This window comes from Heloderma suspectum, chromosome 1 (genome assembly GCF_057233095.1).
Source record: "Heloderma suspectum isolate Gila_16-S chromosome 1, 16-S_ref, whole genome shotgun sequence".
Lineage (NCBI taxonomy): Eukaryota > Metazoa > Chordata > Lepidosauria > Squamata > Helodermatidae > Heloderma > Heloderma suspectum.
This window is the reverse complement of record NC_139458.1, coordinates 45,090,721-45,105,376: the sequence shown is the minus strand read 5'-3', so window position 1 is coordinate 45,105,376 and position 14,656 is coordinate 45,090,721. Positions and strand designations below refer to the sequence as shown.

At 42.9% G+C, this 14,656-nt stretch overlaps 1 protein-coding gene across 1 annotated transcript in view; it reads left to right on the top strand.

Annotated features, from left to right (window-relative positions):
• Positions 1-14,656, top strand: part of NRXN3 (neurexin 3) — a 1,900,058-nt gene that overhangs the window by 1,348,250 nt on the left and 537,152 nt on the right. The window lies entirely within an intron of this gene.

The following is a 14,656-nucleotide window of genomic DNA, read 5'->3' as shown; positions in this document are numbered from 1 at the left end:
TTTATATAAACTTCCCAGAGAGCTTTTGGAAACCACCCAGTGAACTCTGTACAACACCCAGAGAGCTTTGGCTATTAGGTGGTATAGAAATGTAATAAATGAAATGAAATGGAAATATTTATAAACTTCCCTTCATCCCAGTGCAGTGTACAAAAGGGTTACCATCGATCAATATTGCAACAGGAGCTGGAGTGTGGAGATTTTTCAGATAAGACATATAGTGAGTTTCGTGCTGTGAAGCTTTGAGGCCTACAGAGGCAAGAAAAAGAAAGAAAAGGTCAGCCTAGAGGCTTGGGAGGGGTTATCCCTGAGAGGAGTAGCTTCATTTCCCCAGTTAAGTTTCATTTCTTCAGGTTTGAAACAGTACTTTCAATTCTGAGGGAGGAGGGTATGTAAAGAGAGCGAGAGAGCCAGGAAGAGCACAGTCAGGAAGAGCAGAGCATGAAGAGGGAGCAGGAAGAAGCCAGTGTGGTGTAGTGGCTAGAGTGTTGGACTGGAAGTTGGGAGATCCAGGTTCTAGTCTCCACTTGGCCAGGGAAGCTCACTGGGTGACTTCGGGCCAGTCACAGACTCTCAGCCCAACCTACCTCACAGGGTTGTTGTGGTGAGGATAAAATGAAGAGGAGGAGGATTATGTATGCCACCTTGGGTTCCTTAAGGAAGAAGAAAGGCAGGTTATAAATGTAATACATACATACATACATACAAACATAAAAAGCAGCATGAAGAAGTCTAAGTACACAGCTAGGGTACCTCTACCCTAGCTGCACTTAGACTTCTTCATTTTTGCAACTTTTATTTTATTTTAATGCCTTTTGTATCACTCAGTTCTATTGTGTAAATATCTTTAGTTGTGATTTGCTTGCTTTAATTAATCAGTAAACTGTTGTGGCTAAACCCTGTGTCTAGAGTGTCAATCACAGTGCAACCTAAACCGAACATTTCTGGGAAGGGGAAGTTTGAAAGAAGGAAGGTGGTACTCTTAAGGAGGCAAGAGATCCTTAATGAGTTGCTCAGGGGGTCCAGGGCATAACGGGAACCCTGACACATGCCTTCTGTGGCAATTCCCTATGCTTCCCCTGGTGGTTTGGGAATGCGGGGTGGGCAGGGTTGTCTCATACTGTCAAAGCCTTGGCTTGAGAAGATTACTCGGGGTTCCAAAACAAGAGAAATGTAGATCAAAGCTATGAATAGGAGAATTCTTAGGAATCCTACTAGGTGTAATGAACTGGAGATGAACAAACTGACCTCTACATAAGCCATGTTCAGAAGTGTTGCTCACATACAGAAACAATAACTGAGGAGGGAGTGTCACCAGCAGACCGGCCCCACCCCTGACATCCACACAAAGGAGACCAAGGTCTTCAGGGAGGGAGCCTTCATGAGTACAGCTGCATGTGTGAAGGCTTCCACATGATCTGGAACCACCATTGTGCAAAAATCCAGATCATACAAAGACCTTTGCCTATACAGCTTTACTTGCAGAGGCTCCCTCTCTGCAAATGGTTGAAATGTGTGCATCGATATCAAAGGCTGGGGATAGTCAGCCCTTGTGACATTAGGGGGTGTGTCTAGCTGACATGGCTCTGCTCATCCCTCATGCCTTGTTTCTATGCATGAGCAACACTTCTAAATGGGGCTGTAGTACTGAGGAATGATAACAATGAGTTGGCCAACAGCATATGTTCCAGTACTGAGATATGCATGGAGGGCCTAGCATGAATGAGCTCGAGAACCGTGATTTTGAAGCTGATGGCGCTGAGCAACCCTGCAGGAAAATCCCTGTTAAGTGGGCAAGTGTTTAGACATAATCATTTAGGACAAAAGTGAAAAGGCTTACACAAGGCCTTTTCTCATCCATCCTTCCAGTAGTTAGGACAGAAAGGGAAAGAAAAATACTTCGGGTGAATGACTGGCTACGAAGGTGGCGCCAACGAGAGAGATTTGGTTTCTGGGACCATGGGCTATACTTCCTGGAAGATGGACTGTTGGCAAGGGACAGGTTGCACCTCACAAAGGCTGGGAAGAATGTGTATGGCCACAACATGAAGAACTTCATCAGGAGGGCTTTAAACTAAATCCTACGGGGAAGGGAGATGTAAAGTTGGGGGTAACAATGGACGAAGGCTCATGCACCGCAATGGAGAGAACCGTAGCCGCCACCATTTGTGTCCCTGTACTTAAACATGATAGGCAACATAAATATTTACGTAGCCTATCACGGCAAAGTAAAAAAAAATGCGTAAGCAAATGGCGGCAGCTACGGTGGCTGCCATTTGCATTCACTATTTTTCGCCATTCTAGCCTACGTAAATATTTACGTAGGCTAGAACGGCAAAAAATAACGAACGCAAATGGTGGCCGCTGTAGCTGCTGCCATTTGTGTACACTGCGCCTGGCCATGGCCGGCCAGGAGACCAGCTGCTGCCGCCCCTGCTGCCGCCGCCCCCACTACCCCCGCCGCCCCCGCCGCCACCGCCCCTGCCACCGCCGCTCAAGAACCGAAAGGCCAGATTAGCCTTTGTCAGCAAACACCTAAAAAAGCCTGCCCAGTTCTGGAATAAGATTCTTTGGACTGATGAAACCAAGATTAACTTGTACCAGAATGATGGGAAGAGAAAAGTATGGAGAAGGAAAGGAACAGCTCATGATCCAAAGTACGCCACATCATCTGTCAAACATGGTGAAGGCAGTGTTATGGCATAGGCATGTATGGCTGCCAATGGAACTAGGTCACTGGTGTTTATGAATGACCTGGCTGCTGATAAAAACAGCAGGATGAATTCTGGTGTATAGGGCTATACTTTCTGCTCAGATTCAGCCAAATGCTGCCAAACTGATAGGGCGCCACTTCATACTGCAGATGGATAATGACCCAAAACATACAGCAAAAGCTACCCAAGAGTTTCTGAAGGCAAAGAAGTGGGATGTTCTTCAATGGCCAAGTCAGTCACCCCTGATCTCAACCCAATAGAGCATGCTTTTCACTTACTGAAGACAAGACTGAAGGCAGAAAGACCCACAAACAAGCAGCAGCTGAAGGCAGCTGCAGTAAAGGCCTGGCAAAGCATCTCGAGGGAGGAAATTCATCATTTGCTCATGTCCATGGGTTCCAGACTTCAAGCAGTCATTGACTGCAAAAGATTTTCATCTAGGTATAAAAGGCGATCCTTAAGTTTGAAATGATGTTGGTTTGTTCCATTACTAATGAGCCACCAACGATGGGGGTGTGTATATGCCACTGGCTGTCCTTCCTGAATGGTTAGCGCCCCACTTTTGTCAAACCCCTTGAATTACAGCTGGAAGTCCTGACTTTGCACCCATCTGGGTGTGTTCCCTTTCACCTTCAATGTGATGGTGTATAGAGGCCAACTGCCAAAACAGTTATCCTTGTTCCAATATTTCTGGCCCTGACTGTATATGTTAAAAAGACATATCTCTGCACAGAAATACAGGAGGATGAGCTTGGTAGCCCCATCGAGAGCATCTGGGTTAAAATAAATGGAGCAAAGAATAAAAGGAACCTGGTGGTCGGAGTCTACTACCAGCCACCCAATCAAGGAGAAGATGAGGATGAAACTTTTGAAAAGCAAATAGCCAATGTTTCAAGGAAGCATGATGTAGTAGTAATGGGGGACTTCAATTTCCCGAGATTTGTTGGGAGACAGATTCTGCAAAGCATGGCCCCTCCAGGAAATTCCTGACTTGTGTGGCATATAACTTCCTCCTACAGAAAGTAGAGGAAGGAACTAGAAGATCGGCTATCCTTGACTTGATCCTAACCAACAGAGATGACCTAGTGAGTAAAGTAGCAGTTACAGGAACTCTGGGGGAAAGTGACCATGTTATACTTGAGTTCATGGTTCTAAAGGAAGCAAAAGCCGAGTATAGCCAAACCCGTACCCTGGATTTTAGGAAAGCTGATTGTCATAAACTCAGAACAATGATCAGTAAGGTCCCATGGCAAGCAACGCTAACAAGAAAAGGAGTTCAAGATGGGTGGGAGCTTTTAAAAAAGGAAATTCTAAAGGCACTTACAAACAATTCCAACAAGCGGAAAAGGAGGAAGACAACAGAAGAAGCCAATGTGGCTTCACAAAAAGCATAGAGATGACCTGAAAAAAAAAAGACACATATAGGAAATGGAAGGAAGGCCAAGCAACAAAGGAAGAGTACAGGCAGGTAGCACAGAATTGCAGGGAATTTAGTCAGGAAGGCTAAAGCTGAGAATGAGCTGAGGTTAGTGAGGGATGCTAAAAGCAACAAAAAGGCTTTCTTCAGCTATGTGTATAGTAAAAGACAGAGGAAAGAAATTGTGATTCAGCTATTAAAGAAGGATGGCAAAATGATAACAGATGACAAAGAAAAGGCAGAGGTACTCAATTCCTCCTTTGGTTCAGTCTTCTCCCAAAAGAGGGTCTATGACCCCCCTGGCAAAGGCGAAATACAGGCTGATGGAGCAGGATTGCAGCTTCAGATCAATAGGCATATGGTCAAGGAACACCTAATCACTTTGAATGAGTTCAAATCTCCAGGGCCAGATGAACTGCATCCTAGAGTAATAAAGGAACTGGCAGAAGAACCCTCAGAACCACTGTCTATTCTCTTTGAGAAATCATGGAGGATGGGTGAAGTGCCAGATGACTGGAGGAGGGCTAATGTTGTCCCTATCTTCAAAAAGGGTAAAAAGGAGGAATCTGGGAACCACAGACCAGTCAGTCTGACATCAATCCCTGGGAAAATTCTGGAGCAGATGATAAAGCAATCCAACTGTAAGCACCTTGAAAACAATGCCGTGATTACTCGAAGCCAACATGGATTTGTCAAGAACAAATCCTGCAAGACGAACCTGATCTCATTTTTTGATCAAGTAACCTCCCTTGTGGACTGTGGGAATGCTGTGGGCATAATATAACTCAACTTCAGCAAAGCTTTTGACAAAGTGCCCCATGATATGCTGATGAGCAAACTAGCTTAAAGTGGGCTAGGTGAAACAACAATCAGGTGGATCCACAGTTGGCTACAGAATCGGACTCAAACAGTGCTTATCGATGGGATCTTCTCAAACTGGGGAGAGGTAATGAGTGGTGTACCGCAGGACTCAGTTCTGGGCCCAGTGCTTTTCAACATTTTTATTAATGACTTTGAGGGGGAGGTGCAGGGAATGCTGATCAGATTTGCAGATGACACCAAATTGGGCGGGATAGCTAATACTTTGGAAGACAGAAACAAAATTCAAAGTGATCTTGATATTCTGGAGCGCTGGGCAGAAAATGACAGAATGACATTTAATAGGGATAAATGCCAAGTTCTGCACCTAGGAAAAAGAAACCAAATGCACAGTTACAAGATGGAGGATACGTGGCTCAACAACACTAAAAGCAAGAAGGATCTTGGAATTGTTGTCGATCACGAGCTAAATATGAGCCAACAATGTGATGTGGCTGAAAAAAAGGCCAATGCTATTTGGAGATGCATTAATAGAAGCATAGCTTCCAAATCCTGGGAAGTACTAGTTCCCCTCTACTCAGCACTGGTTAGGCCTCATCTGGAGTACTGTGTCCAGTTCTGGGCACCACACTTTAAGAAGGATGCAGACAAACTGGAGAGGGTTCAGAGGAGGGCAACAAAGATGATCAGGGGACTGGAAACAAAGCCCTATGAGGAGAGACTGAAAGAACTGGGCATGTTTAGCCTTGAGAAGAGAAGACTGAGGGGGGATATGATAGCTCTGTTCAAGTACTTGAAAGGTTGTCACAGAGAGGAAGGGCAGGATCTCTTCTCGATCATCCCAGAGTGCAGGACACGGAATAATGGGCTCAAGTGACAGGAAGCCAGATTCTGGCTGAACATCAGGAAAAACTTTCTGACTGTTAGAGCAATACGACAATGGAACCAATGAACTAGGGAGGTAGTGGGCTCTCCCACACTGGAGGCATTCAAGATGAGGCTGGACAGCCATCTGTCAGGGATGCTCTTACATGGATTCCTGCATTGAGCAGGGGGTTGGACTCAATCATCTTTTAGGCCGCTTCCAACCCTACTATTATATGGTTCTTTGATTCTAAGGGAAAATTCTTCATTGCTAGACTTTAATATCAGCACCTCAAATGGATTCACTCACTGGTTATCTAGTTCACTAAGTACCTGCTGGTTATTTTTCAAGAGAATTGTGAATACAGTTATACTCTTGATGGATAATTCCGGTTTTGCTGCTTTGGCATTCTGCCATCTGAACTTCTCCAAGGACATTCTCTCCATGGGGTTTGTATCAAGCCATTGACAAGAAAAATGAAATCATGTTTGCAATTGGCAGCAGGTCACAGTCCTTAGCAGTGTTTTCACTTGCATCAGATAGAGATAAAATTTGAGCGGATAATTTGTCACCTGTCTGGCTCTGCCTTTGGGAATTCCATTGGTTTATCCCATGCAACACTTTCCCGTATTGATTATAACAAGGGCTGTCAATGTTAGCTTCAGTCAAAGGAATGAAATCTGTTTATATACACCTCCTTCATATAAATTAATGCTTTGGGTTTCTTCAATCGCCCTTCTTTTTAGTGTGTGGATATTCTCTAGGGAATATAAGATTAATATGCATTCTTTTAGTTTCACTGTAATGAACTGTGGACACTGCAGGATTAATTGTAAAGCTCAGGAAAAAAAACCCACATCTCTGTATTTCAGATCAGAGTAGTTTCATAATTTGTTGAACATGAATGGCATCTTTTCATTTCCCAAGCTTCCCTATTCACGTGGAGAACCAAGCTAATTCGTTGCAGTCGTATATGTTTTTATCCCTTTGGATGCAAAGTGAATGAAAATTCAACACCCTCTTCAGGTTGATGAACACATTGAAAGGACACCAAGTCAGCATTATAAGGGATGTAGCAAGTCTAAGCCATCTGAAGTCCCTTGGATTTCTTGGATGATCTCACAGAACAGTAGAGGCAGAAAGAGGTGTGAGGGTCAACTCTTCTAACTCTGAGACAAAGGCTTTTTTCTGCACAGATTAAATCATAGCTGATGAAAGGGCTGGATGTGCCTGATCTCGTCTGATCTCGGAAGCTAAGCAGGGTCAGCCCTGGTTAGTACTTGGATAGGAGACCACCCAGGAATCCGGCTTCCTTTACTGAGCAGGGGGTTGGACTCGATGGCCTTGTAGGCCCCTTCCAACCCTATGATTCTATTATTCGACAATAACTGGAACAATTATTATTCTCCTTTCTTGCTGCACTGATTTGTGGTAAAAACAGCCAGGGAAGGATATGCAGTGTTACACAAAGTCAAGATGTTAATGAAACACAAATGAGATGATTTGGGGGGGGGGGGGGTAAACTATTGTTTGAAATGCAGGATACCAGCATTCCAGTTAAACTGAATACGCAAGAAAATATTGAACATCTGGGCTGAGCACTATTGGACTCAAAAGCTTACAAACCCTCATTTTGAACACTAGTTCATCATCTCAACTTGCTCTCTCTGTGTGTGTGTGTGTGTGTGCTTATTTGTATTTTTTATTATTATTTTTACTGTGGGGCCAACACAGCTGCTAAGGGTGTTTCCAGATAGAGGACTCCTAGAACTAACAGTTAAAAGGCATTGTCCAGCTATTCTGGCTTTTCTTCCTTAATGGATTGTCTCTAGTAAGAAAAAAGATAGAAGGAGCAGTGGGAAAACATGGGAGGCCTACAAACTGAAGAGGTGTTTTTTAGACCCCTAGTAAAAATCTATGAATGAGGCAGTGCAATTACACAATAAAAGCTTCATCTGAAGTGCCCTAAGAATTTAATCTATGGTCATCTTTGCTCACAGTCACCTTTGAGCTGCTGATTATAGCTGTGTTTTATGTTCCTTTGTGTTCATAGTGCACCAGGCTGCAGGCTTCTGTTGTTCCAAGGATGACAAAGGACATTTTTTACTTTCTGTGTGCAAATTGATCTGTGTTGTATTGTACGTTGGAATTCCATGAGCATTCTTGTCCTCTTTCCTCTTCTCCATCGAGCCCCATTAATGCAGTATAACTAATAAGAAGCAACATATTGTCTGATCTGGTTCTTGGCTGATGCCATACATACTGGGAAGAAAGTGTCTTCTATTAATTTGCTGTCATTTAAAAAAGACAAACAAAGAGAAAGACATGATCCAACTTGTTGCTTCCATTTTGCATCAGACTTGTGGTGGGATATTGTCCCCCTCTCTTTGTACCATAAAGAAAGCCTCTTGTGAATGTTCTTTTTTGAAAGTACAGTGTGAAATTCTGTTTAATTACTGTCAAACAATGCCTGTCTTTTAAGCAAGAAATGATGAGATTGCTGTGCTCATATTGGGTCTCTGAGGGTTTGTCTGGCCGAGAGCAGAATTTTGAAGAGAAAGCAGCTGGTTTATGAGAATTCTTTTAAGTGGGGAAGCATCACTTTCCAAGGATTAGACTTTTGCCCTAGAAGCTTTGCATTTGCACAGGGCTCTCATTTTGTTTTTTCTTCATTCTGAGGCAAGGCAAAGTTCCTTTGAGGAAAAACATAAATAGACACTTTTCTTTGTGATGAATGAGGGAAGGCAGATCCTTGTTTCCTCCCTGAAAGAATCCCCCATTAGGAGAGCAATCAAATGAACCAGCATATAGTATCTGATGGTAACACCACATATTCATTCAAACCCTTTGGAAGCTTTCTCCAGCTCCAATGAGGACCTGTTAGCAAACCTATTATATACAGAGGCAGAGTAAAGGAGAGAAAAACTGAAGGGCTGGCTGAGGTTTGCACAGAGTGCCACTGAGAGATCCCAAAATGGTTATGCCACCACAAAGTAGTCCCTGATTGACTGGGATCATGGAGTGTAGGAAAGAAAATGGTGCTGGTGGAGCAGCAGAGAGCAGAAACATGGTAACTGCCACAGTCACAAGAATTAAAAGGATACATTTGGGGCCTGGGGGAATTATGTATCCCAAGTCTTCCTTTTCATCAAAGTTCAATGTGCAAACTCGCAGGTGATCTACATTTCATTGAAGCAATATATGTGAGTGTGCAGGCATTGAGATGACAGAAACCCCATCTTGGATAAGGGCTCCAGGTCAAAGTGTGTGTTTTCCAGGCAGAATTGAGCCCCTGCATCACTAGTGATGTAGTGAGAGCTGTAGTGGATGTAAGCATACCCAGATATTCAGAAACGAACACAGCAACTATTCCAAACTCTTTCAGCTCACATGCACATCTGAACTTGTGTCCTCCTCATTCCAATGAGACGATGTAGCATCATTTGTATGCTGAACATTCCACCCTCCCCAGTGATTCATTATATACAATTGAAAGAATTTCATGATCTCTGCACCTCTCTCTAAGCAAAGCTGCACTGCCTAAGAGAGCTCACCATTAGGTCCTTTTTCTCCCTGATATTCAGGCTATACTTTCTCAGCATTCTCCCATTTTGTTCCCTTGTTAACACCTTCCTACTGATAGAAGATTGCTTGAACCACAGAGCCTTGATACCCAGAGATAAGTGCCTGTTGTGTGTGTGTGTTTCTTCACCTTTGTGAGTCTGTCAGACCTTTCATCTTATTTTAATGCAATTTTGTGAAATCATTAAACCCCCAGGTAAGCGCTTCTGTCTTGCTTGTTTAATTGCCACTTTACAGAGTTCTTCAATGCACTCCTTGCCAAGGTCTCTTTCCTGAACTGAACCAGGTCCTGCTGCATTCAGCTAACTGCACTTTAATTGTTTGTGATGTATTACTGTTCCCATCCTTACAGCAGGCTGGTTACTAAGAGCTAGACAATCTCAGCAGCTTGGTAACTTGCAAATCCTGCCAAGTAAGAAAACCAAATGTGCCCTGCTAGCAAATTTCCTATTAGTTGAACTGATAGCTTCTTGCTTAGCATGGGGGAAAAATTTACATGGTTATGATGATTAATAAACATAATAGGATCTGAGCACCAGCATTCTGAGCATCCTGAACTACTTTGCTCAGCAGAAGGTCTGTAATGGAACGGTGGGTATCCATGAAATAGGAACTTTAAAATGATGGGAAAGAATAGGCTAGTAGATCTGGCATTTCTTGGTCTCTACTTTCTGAAAGAGGCTTTTGTGGAGGTCAATTTCTCTCTTTGTTAAGCAGTTGCTTAATAAGCTCCCAGTCTTTATAGAGAACAGGGATAAAAACATAAGGCCATGATCTATATTTACTAGAGATTACAGGCAAAAGAACAAGGGCATGTTAATGAATTGGGAGAAAGTAGCATGCCCTGGGTCTCCTGCATGTTATTTCAGGTAGAAATTGCATTATCATTTGATTTATATTCTCAGACTACACAGGATTAACAGAATGAACAGGAGCTTTACTTGTCACAAAGGGGTTCATGACTGCTGTCAGAGATTTATCTGTATTAATTTAAATGGCACCAGCATTAGCTGATTTTATTGCTAGAGTTTATAGAGTGGATACTTTATATATATTTGTGTGTGTGTGTGTGTGTGTGTATATATATATATATATATATATATATATATATATGGGGTTTGCCTTTAGAGTCTACTCCTCTTCACCCAAACATATCAGTGCAAACTCACTTTGTCCATTATGATATATGAATGGTACAAGCAGTTGCTTCAAATGCTAGTGCACATGATTTCTAACATCTGATAACTTTTGGTCTTAGCCAGTCTGGATTATCTAATATTTGAATGATGCAATCCTATGCATGTTTACTCAAAAGTGAATCCCACTGTGTTCAGTGGGATTTACTCCCATGTAAGGGTGAGCAGGATTGCAGTCTACAGCTACAATCCTAAATACATTTACTAGGGAGTAAGCCCCATTGAACACCATGGGACTTACTTCTGAGTAATGCTTAGGATTGCACTGCAAGCATGGTATAGAGTTGGTTCAGGGCAGAGCCACACTGAAACTAATGTTCTTCCCATCCTATTCTCTACACATAAGAATGACTTCTTGGTACCCTTTCAGATGCACCCTGTAGGATGTGGACTGTACAGCATGTGGTCCGGACATCCATCAGAAAAAGGGTGGCTGTATGGTGGGGCTGCAGGGGTTGGACTGGAACCTTGGAGACTGCCTGCTCAGCAGTATACATCAGGGTCAAATGTCTGCTCAGCTGCAACAAGTGGCCTTTGGCATATAACTCACCCTCAGCTAGGGAAGAATCTGTCGGGGGGGGTGTGTGAAGTCCACTGAGCATTCCGCAGCTCAGCCCCCCGGGCCTTGACTTGCCAACCCACGAGCTGGCCCTACTCAATCCGTGTGAGTCAGGCCAGCTCACAGATTTCCATTTTCCTCGTCTCAAATCTGGAAGTTATGCAAATTGCAGCTGTAATTGCATAACTTGCCAATTTTAGAGAAAAAAATCCGGAAATTTCCCAGTTTCTGGGGAAAAGCCCACAGCTCCGCTTCTGGGGGCTCTGGAGAAATCTGTCAAGCCTCAAAGGGGCCAGATTTCCCCACAATGGACATCACTACTTTCAGCTTCCCATCTCTAAGAACATAAAAAGAGCCATGATGGATCAGACCAAAAGCCACAAGCTGGACAGGAGTTCAATAGCACCCTCCTGCTTGTTTTCTCCTGCAACAGGTCTACAGAAACATCCTGCCTCTATTGGAGTTAATACCATTATGACTAGTGGCCTTATTCTCCACAAATTTGTCTGAACCCCTTTTAATGTTCTCCAAGTTGGAGGCTATCACTGCATCCTGTGGTAGCAATTTCCATAGTTTAACAATGCACTTAAAATGAATAACTTAAAGCACATGATATTATCCCAAAGTGTTGTATGAATGAACTATATGTCTTCCTTCCCCAACTAAAAATGCAAAGTTTCCTGTACGATCTCCATCATTCTGGGGCTGCTGTGGTTAAGTTTCTGTAGCTTATGAGATGCAACACAGAGTGACAATATATATTTTTGGATACATTCAGAATTGTGAAATGTCTCTAGAATGAAGACTTATTAAATATATTTATTATTAATATTTTAACATTCTAAACTGCCTTTCAGGACATAGCCCAGTAGGTGTCCTATTCTATCGTAAGTGATACCTTTTGAATGTTTTCACAGATTTACAAAGCTGTGTATATCTTCATGTCAGACTCCATCTTGCTAGGTACTTAAGTGCCGTGACAGGCCAATCATTATAACTGAGTTTGATTGGCACTCATAGGGACTCTGACATGCACTGTGTGCAATCAAGTGGCTCTTGGGAAGCTGTGCGAGTGTTTTTCAGAGGTCTGTGCTCACAAACCCTTTAATGAGTAGAAAGAGGGCCATTTGCAAAAGTAAAGCTTAAATGATCTCAATTCGAATTCAGGGTAAGCCATTTAACATCACAATGATCCAAATATACGCCCCAACCATAGATGCTGAAAAAGCAGAAGTAGATCAGTTCTATGAGGATCTGCAGCACCTACTGGATAGTATGCCAAAAAAAGATGTTATTTTCATTATAGGAGACTGGAATGCTAAGGTGAGTAGTCAAACGACACCTGGAATTACAGGCAAGCATGGTCTGGGAGAACAAAATGAAGCAGGACATAGGCTGATAGAATTTTGCCAAGACAACTCACTGTGCATAACAAACACTCTCTTCCAACAACCTAAGAGACAACTTCATACATGGACTTCACCAGACCGTCGACACCGAAATCAGATTGACTACATCCTTTGTAGCCAAAGGTGGCGGACATCTATGCAGTTGGTAAAAACAAGACCTGGAGCTGATTGTAGTTCAGATCACGAACTTCTTATTGCACAATTTAGAATCAGATTAAAGAGAATAGGGAAGACCCACAGATCAGTTAGATATGAGCTCACTAATATTCCTAATGAATATGCAGTGGAAGTGAAGAATAGATTTAAGGGACTAGATTTAGTTAATAGGGTCCCGGAAGAACTATGGACAGTTCGCAACATTGTTCAGGAGACAGCAACAAAAAACGTCCCAAGAAAAAGAAAACCAAGAAGGCAAGATGGCTGTCTGCTGAGACACTGGAAGCAGCCCAAGAAAGAAGGAAAGCAAAAGGCAACAGTGATAGGGGGAGATATGCCCAATTAAATGCAAAATTCCAGAGGTTAGCCAGAAGAGATAAGGAATTATTTTTAAACAAGCAATGCACGGAAGCGGCAGAAGATAATAGAATAGGAAGGACAAGAGACCTCTTCCAGAAAATTAGAAACATTGGAGGTAAATTCCAGGCAAAAATGGGTATGATAAAAAACAAAGATGGCAAGGACCTAACAGAAGCAGAAGAGAGCAATAAAAGGTGGCAAGAATATATGGAAGATCTGTATAGGAAGGATAATAATATCGGGGATAGATTTGACGGTGTGGTCAGTGAGCTAGAGCCAGACATCCTGAAGAATGAGGTTGAATGGGCCTTAAGAAGCATTGCTAATAACAAGGCAGCAGGAGATGACGGTATCCCAGCTGAACTGTTTAAAATCTTGCAAGATGATGCTGTCAAGGTGATGCATGCCATATGCCAGCAAATTTGGAAAACACAAGAATGGCCAACAGATTGGAAAAGATCAACTTATATCCCCATACCAAAAAAGGGAAGCACCAAAGAATGTTCAAACTATCGAACAGTGGCACTTATTTCACATGCTAGTAAGGGAATGCTCAAGATCTTGCAAGGTAGACTCCAGCAGTTCATGGAATGAGAATTGCCAGATGTACAAGCTGGGTTTAGAAAAGGCAGAGGAACTAGAGACCAAATTGCCAATATCTGCTGGATAATGGAGAAAGCCAGGGAGTTTCAGAAAAACATCTATTTCTGTTTTATGGACTATTCTAAAGCCTTTGACTGTGTGTATCATCACAAATTGTGGCAAGTTCTTGGTGGTATGGGGATACCAAGTCATCTTGTCTGCCTCCTGAGGAATCTGTATAACGACCAAGTAGCAATGGTAAGAACAGGCCACGGATCAACGGACTGGTTTAAGATTGGGAAAGGAGTACGGCAGGGTTGTATACTCTCACCCTACCTATTCAACCTGTACGCAGAACACATCATGTGACGTGCTGGGCTTGATGAAGCCAAGGCTGGAGTTAAAATCGCTGGAAGAAACATTAACAATCTCCGATATGCAGATGATACCACTTTGATAGCTGAAAGTGAGGAGGAGCTGAGGAACCTCATGATGAAAGTGAAAGAAGAAAGTGCAAAAGCTGGGTTGCAGTTAAACCTCAAAAAAACCAAGATTATGGCAACCAGCTTGATTGATAACTGGCAAATAGAGGGAGAAAACATGGAGGCAGTGACAGACTTTTCTAGGCGCAAAGATTACTGCAGATGCTGACTGCAGCCAGGAAATCAGAAGACGTTTACTTCTTGGGAGGACAGCAATGACAAATCTTGATAAAATAGTGAAGAGCAGAGACATCACACTGACAACAAAGGTCCGCATAGTTAAAGCAATGGTATTCCCCGCAGTAACCTATGGCTGTGAGAGCTGGACCATAAGGAAGGCTGAGCGAAGGAAGATAGATGCTTTTGAACTGTGGTGCTGGAGGAAAATCCTGAGAGTGCCTTGGACTGCAAGAAGATCAAACCAGTCCATACTCCAGGAAATAAAGGCAGACTGCTCACTTGATGGAAGGATATTAAAGGCAAAACTGAAGTACTTTGGCCACATCATGAGAAGA